This window comes from Oryx dammah, unplaced genomic scaffold, assembly GCF_014754425.2.
Source record: "Oryx dammah isolate SB20612 unplaced genomic scaffold, SCBI_Odam_1.1 HiC_scaffold_3, whole genome shotgun sequence".
Taxonomy (NCBI): domain Eukaryota; kingdom Metazoa; phylum Chordata; class Mammalia; order Artiodactyla; family Bovidae; genus Oryx; species Oryx dammah.
In genome coordinates this window covers 115,256,293-115,270,417 of record NW_024070187.1, presented here as the reverse complement: position 1 = coordinate 115,270,417, position 14,125 = coordinate 115,256,293, and the positions used below count along the sequence as shown (strand labels likewise).

Below are 14,125 nucleotides of genomic sequence, written 5' to 3'. Positions count from 1 at the left end.
TGACAAGTTGGTGCTTCTTAGGCAGGTGATGAGGGCTCGGGGCGCATGTGCGCGCGTCCCAGAACCGGGGACCCACTCGGTTCGGGGGACTTCAGAGCGAGGTTAGGGAAGTTCTTGAGGACTGACAACCCCGCGCTCTAAGGCCTTGACTTTTAAATGACTTAAAAGCCGAGATACGTGTTCCCTAATCGCCCAACGACTTAAAAAGTTAACGTTGCCACTGCGCGTTGATAACACCGACCCTCATATTTGTGTATTTTAAAATGAGATGGTCGAGATGGAAGATAAGTTAGGAGCCATCTCATTTATGCAGCGCTTTCATTTTCCCAAATGTTTTCCGTGTCCTCGTTACGTGTTAAGTATGACCAAGAGCAACATGAAAAAGCACCACTCCAACCAGTAGCTCGGAGGAAACCAGTCGTGGGAGCGCAGCCCTCTCCTGGTGTGCTCCGCGCGTGCTCCGGCGCCCCACCACCGACCGGAGTTCAAATCTAAACCGCCGCCTGGAAGTGAAGAGGACTCATGCCTTAAGCACGATTACTTTGAGTCATTTCCTTTTCTTTTCTTCCATTTTCTCAGATGCTCAGCAGCCTTCAGTTTTGGGCCAGTGGTTGGTAAAGTGAGTACTTTCTGCACGTTTGTGAGTTTCTTAAGCTTTTTTTTTTTTTAAAGAACTCTGATCTATATAATACAAAAATCCTCGCCTCCTGAGTGCATTACTGTAGATCAGGCTGGGCTGGGATTCCAGTGGTGAACATTCCAATTTAAACGTATCGGAAAAATAACTTTCTGAATTTCAAAAAGCGGTGGTCCAGTGGTTAAGACTCTTCGCTCCCAGGGCAGGGCCATGGGTTTGATCCCTGGTCAGGGAACTAAGATCCCACATGCTGTGTGGCACTACCAAAAAAACAATAATAATAATAATGATGGGCAGTTTATTCTGTGTGCACATTTGTGATATATGTTATGTCTAAACTAACATAATTTGAAATTTATGGAGACACAACAGAACGAAACAGTAAATTAAACAGGCTGCCATGTGTGACTGCTAGGTTTACGGTTTTTATTCGGCCGATTTAAACAGGGCTGTTAAAATAGTACCTGCTTAAATCTGAGGACTCAAATGAGGAATGTTAGAATTGCGGGACTTGCATGTTAGGAGTTAGAGACCTTGTGGCTTAGGGAAGAGTGGGCCAAGCCTGCCACCTGTTCAGGTGACCTCTCCTCCTGCAAGTAGTCCAGGTAGAAAAAACGATTTACTCTTGGGCGTGCTGGGCCCTTGCTGCTGCGCAGGCCCTTCTCTGGCTGTGGAGAGTGGGGGCTCCTCTTGAGCTGCGGGGCGTGGGCTTCTTACTGAGGTGGCTTCGCTCGTGCAGCTCAGGGCCGAGGGAACATGGGCTCACTCGTCGTGGTGCGCGGGCTTAGTTGCTCTGCAGCATGTGGCATCTTCCCAGACGAGGATGGAGCCCACGTCTCCTGCTTTGGCAGGCGAATTCTGGACCCCTGAGCCACCAGGGAAGCCCCTCCAGGCAGTCCAGGTTTAAAAGGCTTACTCGCGTGGCGTAAGTAAACTAACTAGTTACTTCCTTTTTTATGCCTTGACGCTTCGGTTTAAAACAGGTAAAAGTAGGTGAAGTTACATTTACTAAGAAGTGCTGGTGAGGGGATAGAAGACACTAATAAAATGTTGCTACATGAGATTGGGGTTGTCCTTGAGCGCACACAAGCATGTGGTAAGGTGATGCTAAAGTTCCACATTTACTTTCTCCTGCCATTTTTAATCTAGACAAATAAGCTTTCTCAGTAAACAGTTGAGTTCTAAGTGAACATTTAATCAGTGGGAGTTGAAGTTATTAAGCTTTTTACTTACATATTCTGGTATATGGTTTTTGGTTGGTTGATTTTTGTTTTTTGTTTGGATATAATGCTTGGCTATAGAATGTATGCAACTTTGGATAAGCCTCTTAGTCTTCTAAGCTTCACTCCTTGCCCGGCTGCAGTAAATGAGTCCTTGTTCCTCAAATATGTGGTACCCTGTCCTGATCTAGGCCTCTGCATGGACTGTTGTTGTGTGTGGACCACTGCTTGTCTTTCCTTTAAATTTTTTTTATTATTTAAATTTTATTTTTTATTTTTGGCTGTTCTGTGTCTTCCTTGCATTTGCACGGGCTTTCTCTAGTTGTGGCGTGCAGGGGCTACTCGTTTTGCCGAGTATGGGCTGTACGTGCTCAGGTTTTAGTAGTTTGTCACGTAATTTCTCCGAGGCATGTGAAGCCTTCCTGGACCAGGGATCAAACCTGTATCCCCTGCACTGGCAGGTAGGTTCCTACCCACTGGGAAGCCCTGTCCTCCCATTTTGAACACAGAGGACTCAGCCCTTTAGTGACCTTATGCAGCCCTTTTCCCTGTTGGGTGAGCTCTTGGAGGTAGGATTCTTACAGTCTCGGGCGAACTGGCCTCTGCTCATGCCTTCCCATGGCAGTCGCTCAGTGAGTGCTGAGTAAATGGGCTTATGACTCGGGACAAACAACCCATTTTAATGCCAGCATGTGGCCTGTTTGCTTCTCTTTTTTGTAAGGCATGGTGAAGCAGAAAGGGCCCTTCTGGAAGAAACTGAATATGGAAAGTAAGGGGCTGGCTTAAGGTCTCCCTGCTTTAATCGGGGAGCCGAGACACTGTTTGCCAGGAAGGCCTGTTTCGTCCCTTTTCCTTTTGTCTTTGTAGCTAACTCAAATGTTAAATAAAAATTAACTGTGAAATATTGCAAGCATATAAGTACAACAAGTAACAGAACAGACCTGTATGTACCACCAGGATGAATCAAGCGGTGACGTGTCTGCCGTACCTCTCTCCCTGTCCCTGGGCAAAGGAAAAATATAAGATATACAGAAGCAGAAGGTGACATTGAAGTTCCAGAGGATTATGTTTATACTTTGCAAACTGTCTTTATGTGATTTATTAATTTTGTTTTTAGGAATTGTTATTTAGGGTAAAACTTTGGGGGAGAAAAAGACTCAAATGAGTTACCCCAGCGATTGGTCAGCATTTTGCACTGGGCTGTTGGTTACAGTATAGCTTTTGAAGGAGCTGATTGATTTGATGAAATTTGCTTTGCCAGTTAAAAAATTCAAGATATCTCAAATTAGTATTGTTCTTGAGTCTGTCTTCCAGAAAGCAAAGGGCCAAAGATGAATTTTTCAGAGTGCCTTAATGTCTGTACTACTTAATACTTTCAACAAGGTGTACAAGGATGGAAACTGCTAAGTGGTGGTTGAGCTGAGTGCCAGCCTGCTGCCCAACAGCCCTAGTGATGAAACTTCCCTGTTGGGTGTGGAGAGAAGAATGTTTTGTCTTTCTGGAAGGAGTTGGGAGCTCAATTTTTAAGTTAACTGGATTGTCACAGAAAGACTCAATGGTATGAAATAAGTTTGTTATGCTGTTAAGGGTATGTTTCTATCAGCAGTGTTAGACATTTCAATTAATTTTTCACTTGTGTTTGCTGTTGTGTTACGGAGGCTGACAGGTCAGGGGGATGTTTCTGACTCCAGCTTTCCTCCCCTCAGTCAGCTCCCCATGCTCCACCTGTCTTTCTAAAATGCGCATGTGGTCCTGTGAGAGCCCACTTTTCAGGGATCTCAGGGCCCTTTGGGGTTCAAGACCAATCTCTCACTGCTCTTTCTGCCTCTCGCTGCACTTTTTGTATTTTTTTTTTTTTGCTGTGCTGTGCAACTTGTGGGATCTCAGTTCCCCAACGAGGAATTGAACCTCGGTCCCCGGCAGTGCGAGCTTGCAGTCCTAACCGCTGGGTGGCCGTGGGAGCTCCCTCTTACACTCCGTATTTTGGTCTCACCTGGTCTCTTCAGCCCTCTGTTGTGGCTGAGCTTTTCCTTGGGCTTTTGCTCGGTCAGTCTTGCCTCCGCTTTCCCCTGTGACCCTCACACACGCACATAGACTCACTCAGTGCCTATGTGGGCACCGCTGGCTTTCGTATGCATTCCTTCCCGTTCAGCTCTCATCATGCACCTCACTCCTGGAAAGTGGCCCCAGAGCCCCTGCCTGCCTCGGGAGCCCTCGGGAGTGTGTCTTGAGCTCTTGGTGCTTGGCCAGCCTCCTTGCGGTCCACCCTCCCTCTATCTCAGCCGCGCCCGCCTCTGGCCTGTCTCAAGCGCTGCAGCCACGCTTGGCCGCCGGCCCCTGCAGCCCTTCTGCTCGGACACCCGCCTGGCTGGCTCTTCACCTGCCTTTAAGTCTTGGCTTAGACTTCCCTTCTCAGGCACCATCCTGACCCCTGATTTATGATATCCTTTTGCTGTCTGGCCCTACCCATCTGCCTCCGCTTCTTTTGCCTAGCTTGTATCCTCCGACATTCCAGGTGTTTTCCTTATTTGTCTGTGTGCCAGACTGCATCAAGAGCTCTGTAACAGTGGAGATTTTTCTCCTTTTGGCTTTAACTACTGTCAGGCTCCCAGTGCCTAGAACAGTACCTGAGTGAATGTCAGTCCTTCAGTGACTGTTTGCATGAAGACTCAGCCCCTTGTGTGTTGGCCACTGTGTGAGGAGTGGTGTGGATCGAGGGCAGTGGCGCGAGTGTGCTTGCCCTGGTGTGAGGTGGCAGAGGGGGAGGCCCAGGGCAGGTGAGAGGCCAGAGAGGAAGCTGGCCAGCCAGCGCTCGAGGACAACGGCCGTCCCCAGACCCAGGAGCCTCCAGGAAGGCTGGACCGACGCAGCAGAGAGGGCCGGCGTGGCCCTGAGGGTAAGGGGGGAGGGCCGAGTGACCCTAACATTCACGTTTCGAAAGATTTGAGAGGGCACCATTTTTATCTCACTGCAAGCTAGTAAAATGGATAGTGGGCCTCATTTCTGATTTACCTCGGTTCCTTCAAAAAGAAACTGATTTCACCTACCAGCTGAGATGTGTCCCTGGTGCCTTCCTACTCATAGAGGAGGAAGCCCTTGGTCTTGAGCGTGGCGTGTGGGCCCTATGTTTCCCTGGGATCTTCACTGGCTGGCCCCTCGCAGCGGCGCTGCTGCCCCAGGATGAGCCGCGCTCTCGTGCGCGCTGTATGCGCGTCCCGTGGCTCCCTCCGTCCCCTTCCCGGTGGGTGCTGCCAGCGCTGCATCCGTGGCACTTGGGATCTCCCAGGTTGGCGGCTCCTCTGAGCACGGGCCCTGTCCCGGCAGCACACGGCTTGGGCTCTCTCCCTGCAGGTATCCAGGTTCCGAGTTTTTCAGGGTGAGTTCTCAGTTGTCTTCTGGGCTTCAAGCGGCGCCCGGTGTTAACTGAGAGTCAACTCGTGGAGATATTCGTACTTCCGAGTCTTCTATTTTCCCAAAGATTTATATATATGTGTGTGTGTGTGTGTGTGTGTGTGTGTGGCATATGGAATCTAGTTCCCTGACCAGGGATCAAACCCAGGCCCCCTGTGTTGGGAGCACGGAGTCTTAGCCACTAGACCACCAGAGAAGGCCCCTAAAGATTTTTATTTAATAAAAATTGAATTCCTGTGTTTTTACGATTAAAGTATATGTTAGAAATAAGAGCTTCTGGGAAGTTCCCTGGTGGTGTGGTGGTTAGGACTGCCCGGTTGCCCTGCTGAGGGCCTGGGTCCAGTCCCTCCCTGGGGAACCAAGGTCCCCCAGGGCGCACATCAGAAAAAGAAGTAAGAGCCTCCTGTTTGCACCCCCTAAAGACTGGAAGTCGGTACCATCTGTGCAGAGTGGTCCCCCTGTGTCTTGGAGCAGCAATCTTCGTTCCCTCCTCTTGCTGAATCCTCACAGCAGCACATCCCAGAGATGTGAAGTACCGACCCAGGGTCACAGGCTGTAAGTGCTGGACCTCCTGCAGGGCCTGACCTCTGCTTCTGGGCTGTGGAAACTCATTGTTCCGCCTCTCAGGGGACATTTGAACATCATACTGTCTAGACACGAATAGGAGGATGGGCCATTATATTTCTTTTTGGGGGGGGCATTATATTTCGTTCGTTAGTATGGCCGTGTACTTCTGGTGACATTCCTCCATTCATGGAGAGTTAAGAAATTAGCTGTGCTCCACTGATGAGCCAGAACTCGTGTCCTTGGTTCCCTGGACTTGGCAGACCTGTGAGGGGCTGAAACGGAAGAGATGGCGGGCAGAAGATTACATCTTTGAAAAATCTGTGAAATTGTCTTGCTGAATAATCGAACCTGAAGACTGATCAGGCCTTTGGTCCCATAAGCACTCACCGGGAGATCGGGGTGGAGAAGGGAGCACAGGAAGCTGCGCTGCAGGGTCGCCGTCGGCTGGCGGGGGACGCGGGGCCCTGCAGGCCTGGCGACAGGCCTCCTCCACCAGAGGAGAAGGGGAATGCGGGCCGTGCAGGCTCCTGGAGGCACCCCAGCCGGTGGCCCGCCCGCCGCAGGGCCGTGTGCATCCCGGGCAGGCTGGTTAGGTGGGGATGAGACGGAACACAACTGGTGTATTTGTGACGGTGTTCCGCTTGTACAAGGGAACACTGACTCGGTTTCTCATTAAGGAACTTTCCTTTTTTCAGCTGTTACAGTGGTTTTAAGAAAGGAATTGGTGCCTTGTAGAGCCACGTACAGAATTTGTCAAGAAGCGCACCATGGTCTGGGGCTTGCTTCCCAGTTGTGTGGCGAGGGAGCGGCTGGGCAGGCTGGCACACGGAGCGGGTTCGTGCGTTCATGGTCTCCTTGACAGAGGGGGAAAGTCGTGAAGGAGACTTGGTGCAGACTCTGCTGCGCTTGGTCTGTCTGTACATCCACGGGCGTCATGCCTGCCTGGAGGCTGAGGCTGGTACAGGGCCCGGCGTCGGGTGGTGAGGGCTCCAGAGCAGAGAGCCCGTGGCAGGAGAGGGCCGAAGGTCAGAGGGGAGGGCGCCGAGTGCAGAGCAGGCTGTGGGCGGGGGCTGCTCTCGAGGCTGCACGGAGCATTTTCATCTGCAGAGGAGCGTGAGGCCTTGCGGGTTCAGGCGGGTGTGGGTGGGCGATGCGCGTCTGTTTGCTTTGGAAAGCGCGTTTCTCAGGGTCGCCTGTGAGCTGGTGGGGGGAGGATTAGGGGCGAGGCCGTGGGAGGCGGCCTGTGTGCGCTGGCTGTCTGCGTTAGTCTCCCCAGCTGTCTCCTGAGTGCCCCATAGGACTGGGCAGCCTGCCCCCCTTGAAATTGGGTGTGGCCGCGTGGTCTGCTTTTGACAGTGGGAAGGGGTGCGTGGCCTTTGGCTGGAGCCCTGAGAGCAGTGTGCTTGGCCCCGTTCCCGCGCCCCTGCTCCCGGTGGCAGTGCACAGGTACGCACTCCGAGCGAGAAGGAAGCCTCGGGGTGAGCCAGGTCGCTGCCCGGTAACCTGGTCGCCCGACTGGCCGCGTGGGCCACCCGGGAGCATCTTACAAGCACGGGCTGGGGCCCACCTTCTGCCTCCCCAGGCCTGTGCTCCGGGGCAGATGGCCGCCTTCGCAGGGTGCCCGAGCCCGCCGTGCTGAGAACTCCGCCTGGAGTTCCCCGAAGGCCCAGCGCTCAGGCCTGGCGCGGCCTTGCTGAGGGGCATGTGTTCCGCAGAGGAGTCAGCGGGAAGGGCCTGCAGTCAAGCCGCGAGGCCCGTGGGTTGTGGGGAGGGTGTCAGTGACCCCCGAGTTTCTGTTTGACAAAGCCAGACAGAAGCCCATTCACCGTCCAAACAAGATCTGTTCTTGTAAGATTTCACTTACTTGGGTTTCGAGGTTCAGAAACAAGGATGAGGCTAAAGAGGAATGTTTAAAACCTTCATGGATGCTTCACCCCCAGGTCGCTTTCTCTGGCGCGCCCACACTGTGCCCTTTCTGTCTTGACGCCCGGCTTGCTGTCCCCCACCTGTCCTCCCTGCGAGTGGAGGCTCCTTGCTAGCGGCCCTCGCCCTTGCTCCCCACGGTGCCCCCAGGACAGCACCACCTGGATGGGCCCTTAGTGGGCACTGAGGGCCCCTGGGCACATCTGTGTGGGGCAGCCTGCTCCGGGCCTGCGGGGGCCCTGCCTCTGTGACTCGGAGCCTGGGCCCTGCCCAGTGTGAGGTGCCAAGATCTCTGACTGCTCTGCAGCTCAGGTTCTGGGGCAGGAGCACTGGCCGGCTTCAGGCTCTTTGCTCTTCCTCAGGTGTGAGGGGGTGGCCTGGGGGAACAGTGCCTGCAGGGGCGCTCAGGGAGACCCCGAGGGCGCGGCCCTGAGGATTCCCCTCTTTATTCTGCATCGGAAGTTGTCCCTGATTGCGGAAGACCCCTTGGGACTAGGCCTCATGTTGACAGTTTATGGATTCTCTTCTGTTGAGTTCTGAAATCTGTATAAAAAAGTATTTATTTCTTTAAGTTCAGCTTTTTATAACTTCTTTGAAGACGCGACCGTGTTCTGTTTGTGCGGCGTGGAGGCTGAGCCCGTGTGCGCGTCTCAGGCCCCGGGGCACTCGCAGCAGCCCTGTTGGCAGAGGGTGCTCGAAGCCTGGCGCCTCCTCCCCTCCCCTCCCTCTGTGAGTTTCCAGCACGGGAGTGAGGTAGCAGAAACAGTTGTGAATTCCAGCTAGAGTTTATGGAAAGCTTCTTTTCAAGGGCATGCAGTTCCTTGACAGATCATCAAGGCGAAACACTAAGCTCAAGCAGCACTAGTCGTTAGATGACCAGGGACGTCCACGGGGCTCCAGTGGCTCGGACCCGGCCTGCCCAGCGTCGGGGGCCGCGGCCATCCCTGGTCCGGAGCGGCAGCCCACACGCCGCAACTGGAGATCCGCCTGCTGCAACAGAGCTGGTGCAGCCAGAACATTTATTTCTTGTAATCAGAATACATTTCATGAAAAATTTGTATGAATCAGAAAAGTGGAAGGAAACTTAGATAATTGTAATCTTACCAACCAGATGTCTAGGTATATGTTCCCTGTTTGCTTTTCATTCATCAGACTGAACCAGGTGCCCTGAAGACAGTTCCCTCTGTGAGGGTCAGAACAGAATGCGGCAGTCTAGGTGACTGTTCCAAGGAGACAGCTGCTCTGCTCTCCCAACTGTTTCTTATATCTATCTATTAAAAATGCTAGCCTGTTTTATGGAGCTGAGAACTCTGAGGCCTGTGTGTTGCGTGTTCAGTTCTGTCTTCAGGAGATAAGGATTCGGCGTCTTTCCGCCACTTCCCCTTCCCTGGTCTTCTGAGTCCAGCAGTGTCCGGCTGTCTGCGCCTTCCTGGTGCGCTGCCCCAGAGCGCGTGGCTGAGAGCACAGCAGTGTGTGTGTGTGTTTGCAGTCTTGCAGTGTGGACTTGCGTGCCAGGGCCCGCCTGTCACTGCCGGCGTGCTGCTGGTCTGGGTCCCTCCCGCGGTGCCCGTTGCTGGGGGCTGTTGGCCCGGGTCCGCCATTCTCCCTGGCGCGGCCGCCCTCGAGGCAGCTTGGGCCTCCTCACAGCATGGCGGCTGCTTCCTGCCGCAGGAAGTGAGGCTGCCAGTCCTTTTGCTTTCTGCTTGTTTCTTGGCTGCACCACGCGGCTTGTGGGAGCTCAGGTCCGCTACCCGGGCTTGAAACTGGCCCACGGCAGTGGCAGCCCGGAGTCCTGATCACTCGGCCGTCAAGGAGCTCCCCCGCGGACAAGCCTTTTATTTCTCTATAAAAACACCTAAAAAAAAAGGATGCGTTTGATTTATTTGTTTTTTGACTGTGTGGCACGCAGGATCTAGTTTGGACCCGTGCCCCGTAGGGGAAGCCCAGAGGCGTGGCCCCTGGGCCGCCAGGGAAGCCTGCCAGTCCTTCAGAGGTGAGGCTGCTCCAGCCTGGCGTCGCTCTTCTGTGTGCGGCTGGAGCAGCCACGGGCCTGGGCCAGGGTCAGGGATGTGGAGAGACAGACTTCATCTCTTGGTGGGGGAATGACAAGGAAGTTTTGGCCATCTTTAATATGCCACAGGTTTTGTTTGACTTTTATTTTTTTAATTTTAAAATTTATTTAAATTGGAGATTAATTATTTTACAATATTGTGATGGTTTTTTGCCATACATTGACATGAATCAGCCATGGGTATACATGTGTCCCCCCATAATCCCCCTCCCACACACTGTTAAATCACAGTTTTAACAGTTTTTATTTATTTATTTTTAAAATTTTGTTTTGTTTTTTGGCTGCACTAAGACTTGTGGGATCTTAGTTCTCTGACCAGGGATTAAGCCTGGCATTGAGAGGGCAGATTCCTAATCACTGGACCGCCAGGGAATTCCAACAGTTTTTGGTTTGAATGAATATTTATTAATTGTTATATTTTTAGCTGAACACTACTTTCCTAGTAAATAGTTTTTCTTTTTCTGTTTGCTTAGTTTCCCATGCATCTGTTACTAATGCAGGCTCAGGTTTTCCAGATGAGTTGTGTAAAAAGCCTTTGGAGATGGTCAGGTACGCGTTTTTCCGTTGGGGAGCCTGTCTGCTGGAACTGTTTGTCTTCCTGCTCCCGACGGGCCTTCCTAGACCCGTGCCCCGGCTGCAGGCGCTCCATCTTCTGCGGGGACCACCCACCCCTTAGGCCTCACGTCCCCCCGGGGTTCGCCTCCATGTCTTGGTGGTACGTCTTTTGGGGTTTCTCTCAAAGTGTGGGAGGCAACGGTTTTAGAGACCCTGTATGCCAAAATGATCTGTTCTGTGCTTAAACTTGATTGATAGCTTGTCTAGATACGTAATTTAGATTGAAAATAGTTTCTCTCAAAAACCTGAAGATGGGAATTCCTTGGTGGTGTAGTGGTTAGGACGCCTTCCTTTCACTGCTGAGGGCATGAGTTCAATCCCTGGTCAGGGAAATAAGATCCCACAAGCTGAGCAATGTGGCCAAAAATGAAAATAGCTGGAAAATCTGACAGTACTGCTTCATCATTTGGGGGTTTTCATGGGTGTTTTCTTTTTTTAAGATAACTGATGCTACCAAGATCGCCGACTCTGGCCTGTCACCTGCCTTCAGCCCAGACCGCGTGGTCTCTTCTGTCTTCATCCTGTGGAGTGCTCAGTGGGTCTTTTCAGCCTCTTGATTCTGGGTATCTTATTTCTTTTCTAATTTTTAGAAATCCTGACTCCACTTCTTTATATTTCTCCCCAGCTTTATTACGATATAGTTGACAAGTAAAATTCTTCAGTTTTTCAGTGTACAGTGTTCAGGGATGTGACGTGCAGTGTGATGCATAGAATCAGCACCTCTGCACTATACGTGGGGGTTGAGAGTGAGCCCTCAGAATTCTCATCGCGTGTGTCTGTGAGGTGATGGGCGTTCGCTGAACTTACCGTGGAAATCATTTCCTTGTGTGCGTCAGAACCGTCGTGCCGCACGCCTTCAGCTTACACAGCGTGTGTGTGCTCGGGCGCGCCCCACTCTTCGTGACCCCTGGACTGCAGTCCTGCAGGCTGCTCCACCCGTGGCATTTTCCGGCCCAGAATACTGGATTAGGGTGCCACTTCCTTCTCCAGGGGATCTTCCCAAAGTCTCTTCTCGTGTCTCCTGAGTTGGCAGGTGGGTTCTTTACGACTGTGCCACCTGGGAGGCCCTGACCTCCATACGGTGCTGCGTGCCTGCGTGCATCTCAGTGAAGCTGGAAGAGAGAGAGAATTAGAGCTGGAGACCTGTGTGCGGTGTAAGGATCTGACCCCCACATGCGCTGGGAGGCGGCCACTGACCGGGCTCCCACGCCTGGCTCCGCCCTCGGTTCCCGGCCGTGTGTGGGGGCGAGCCTGCTTCACACTTTCTCCCCCAGCGAGTTCCGGTGCGAAGCCGGGTGTTCTGATCATGGTCCCTGGACTGTGTGTCTTTGGAACTTGCTCATCCCACAAGCGAACGTCCGTCCTGTTGGCAGCAGCTCTCCGTTTCTCCCGCCCCTCAGCCTCTGGCAACGAACCACCCATTCTCTCTGCTTCTTCGAGTGTGGCTTATTTCAGATTTCACGTATAAGTGAGAGCGTGCAACGTTTTAATAGAACGTCCTCTGGGTTGACCCGTGTGCACGCGGCAGAATCTCCTTGTTAATGGCTGGATAATCTTCCGCCACACGCAGAAGCCCCCTCCTTCTTTTTGGCCACTGTGTGACATGCGGGATCTTAGTTTCCCCACGAGGGGTTGAACCCTGGCCCCCTGCATTGGGAGCATGGCGTCTTGGCCACTGACCACCAGGGACGTCCCTAAACCCCATTTTCTCTCTCCATTCGTCTCTGCGTGTGGACTGTTGGGAGCGATGCTGCAGAACGCATCTTCGGCATCCGGGCTCGTTTCCGTCTGGTGCGTCCTCAGAGGTGGGCTTGCTGCGTCCCGCAGCGGCTCTGGCTTCCATTCCTGAGGAATCTGTTCTCTCCCCGCAGTCGCTGCACCGGCTTACATGCCCAAGGGCGCCCTTTTCCCTGTGGCCTAACCAGTGCTCGTGGTCTCTCTCTGATGATAGCCGTTCTGACAGGTATGAGGCGGAGGCTCATCATAGTTTCATTTGCGCTTCCTGAGCGTCTTTTCCTGTGCCTGTTGCCCATCTGTATGTCTTCTGTGGAGAAATGTTGGTTCCGGTCTCTTTGAGAGTTTTAAACTCTTCTGTTCCTGGAGCGCGTGCCACGTGGGTGTTCCCTTAGCGCGGCCTTCAGGTGCGTTGCTTTCTCTGCCCCGGGCTGCTGCGGCCCTTCCTCTTCCTCCTCCCTGGTCTGTCTTCTCCTTCCGGCTCCTTTCCTGCCTCCATCCCTCCTTTCTCCTGCTCTGGGAGTTCTGTAGGAACCATGATATCTGGGTCTCTCTGTCCCCTTAGTGGTTGTGGAATGCAGTTACAAAGAGAGCAGTGATTTTTTAAATTATTTTGGAAATATTTTTACATTTTCACAATGTTCCGTTAAAAATCGAAAGAAAAACTGTGATTAGATAATACGTTCAGGTGCTTCAGAGTTGAAAAGTGTAGTGTGAAAGTCCCTCCACTGCCGTGCCCCCAGCCGCCGGGCCGCCTCCTGCAGGCGCCGGGCTCCAGGGTGGCCCGAGCGTGCCGCCCTGGAGGACAAGTGTGTGTGCCTGGCGGCTTCGCTCTTGCCCTCTACTGTGTCCTCTAGACCCCCAGCTTTCTTTCGCTTTTACATTCTTATCTCTCAGGTTGAATTTTCCCCAGATGCCCGATGGCCCTCGATGCAGGCCCGCTGTTGACATGGAGGTCCAGGAGCTGCTGGCGGGGCTCTGGGCAGGGGCTTCGCCGAGGGCCGATGGGTCGGAACCCACTGGCAGGTGGCCTCAGCGGGCTGTTTTGCAGTCTGCCGCCTGGAGCGCCCGCTCCGGCGCCTCTGTCCTCTGAGTGCGCTCCACTTCTCCCACTGGCTGCCAGGCTGTGGGTAGGGCGGCTGGGACTTTGATCTGGTCTTCAGACTTGCTCCCAGTGTGCCCTGCTATATGCCTCGTAAGGCACATTTTAGAGGGAAAATAGGAAATGCTTTACAGATATGTGGATGATACATCTTAATATGACGATGCTTTTCCTACTCACAAAAGATTTGACGGTTTAAAAATCAACATGGGATTGATGAGTTAAGCTCTTTTGAAGTGTACACTTTGGTGGTTTCTGTCCACTGTCAGTGTTAATGTAACCATCACCACTGTCTAAGCCCTGAATGTCTCTGTCACCCCAGTAGGGAGCCCGGTGCCTGCTGAGCAGTCACCCCCCTTCCTGCGTGCCCCCAGCCACCACTCTGCTTTCCGTCTCTGGACTCTCCTGTTCTAGACATGCCGTAGAAACGGTGTCACGTGGTAAGTGGCTTTCTGTGACTGGGTTCTTTAGCTCAGCGGTGTTTCTGAAGCCTTGAGGTTTGTCCGTGTGACGGTGTGTGTCAGTATTTCATTTTTATGACTGAATATCCCGTTGTTTGGCAGAGTCCACTTTCCCCCCCGCAAGGCGGCTTGTGGGATCCTAGGTCCCCCAACCAGGTGTCAAACCTGGGCCCCCGGCAGGAGAAGCATGGAGTCCTAACCACTGGACGCCAGAAGAGTCGAGATCACTTCTGATTTCATCTGTTTATCAGTTGTTAGGACATCGGGTTGTGTTTTTTTTTCCTTTTTAAAAATAGTTTTGTGAAAATTCTTGTACAAGTTTTTGTATGAATATGGTTTTAGTTCTCTCTGGGGTAGATCCTAGGAGTGGGGTTGCAGGTTCTC

General features: G+C 52.6%; 1 protein-coding gene across 3 annotated transcripts in view; it reads left to right on the top strand.

Moving 5' to 3' along the window:
- Positions 1 to 14,125, top strand: part of NSD2 (nuclear receptor binding SET domain protein 2) — a 76,171-nt gene continuing 62,046 nt past the window's right edge. Inside the window, exons 1-2 of one of the 3 annotated variants that reach the window (XR_005720623.1) lie at positions 26 to 619; positions 13,603 to 13,720. The gene's annotated coding sequence lies outside the window, so the exon portion shown is untranslated. Of the gene's footprint in view, positions 620 to 13,602; positions 13,721 to 14,125 lie in introns of all 3 variants that reach the window. The other 2 variants (XM_040237691.1, XM_040237692.1) reach the window with 2 other exon arrangements.